The following is a 1,093-nucleotide window of genomic DNA, read 5'->3' as shown; positions in this document are numbered from 1 at the left end:
TGAGTAAAAATAAAATATAGTTTTTATATATGAAAATAATATATTAGTATATTATAGGGTATTTGAGCTAGTATAGCGCTACAATATTCAAAAATTAAGAGTTTGAAACAAACCGATTAAAATTTTGATTCAAAATATTCTTAAAATTTTGAACTTTGAAACAAAATATTTTTTATAAAAAGTCGTTGAAATTCTACAAAATATGATTATTTTGTGTCTAATTTTTAATGAAATATATTATAATTTACAATATATTAAAAGCTTGATACAAAAATATTTGTTATAAATGTTTGGTTTTTTGTCCTGTACCTAACTAACACGTAAAACAACTACACGTATTCCGAAAATAAATGAAAGAATCCGATATGATACCTGATCAATATATATAATAAGACAAAATATTTTTTTAGGTGTCAAATTTGTCCAAATAAAATGGAGTTATTATCAAAACTAAATGGAATGCGCACTGCTTACTTGACCCTAAGACGTTGGATTCTTTACAAAGGGAATCAAATTGTTTTTTTAACTTTAGCGTGGGTTCATTCATTTTGGTTGGAGACTTGGTTACTTGGTTTAACAACATTTCGTTGCCTAATTTTATTTAATTTTTTATAGGCTATTTTACTAATACTGACCTACAATGTTTGTTTACCATACTTGATCAATAAAATTTCACGAATATCCAAGATAATTTTCAATAAAAAAATACAAACACACACTACCATTTTTTTTAAAAAAAATTACACTATAACCCATTATCCATAAAAAATTTTCAAGCACTTCTCTCCGTAAAAAAGTTTCAAATCAATTCTAGGAGTCTTGTGTTGGTGCCACAAGCTGATATTTTTACTATTATACATTAGCCCTAAGCAAATAGAGTACTTATACTTACCTCAGAAAAATTAAAAGAAAAAAAATTATGGTTGCACTGTAGTAATTGAGAATTTGAAATACATACATTTCTCAATAATTACATGTTTATTCAAATCATAACCCTCAAATTAATCAATTTTTTTATATTTATTTTATATTTAAATATATATCATACACAAATATCTGATTTAACATTTGATTTTGTATAATAATAATTAGT

Source organism: Arachis ipaensis, chromosome B07 (assembly GCF_000816755.2).
Source record: "Arachis ipaensis cultivar K30076 chromosome B07, Araip1.1, whole genome shotgun sequence".
NCBI classification, from domain to species: domain Eukaryota; kingdom Viridiplantae; phylum Streptophyta; class Magnoliopsida; order Fabales; family Fabaceae; genus Arachis; species Arachis ipaensis.
This window is presented reverse-complemented; position numbering follows the sequence as displayed.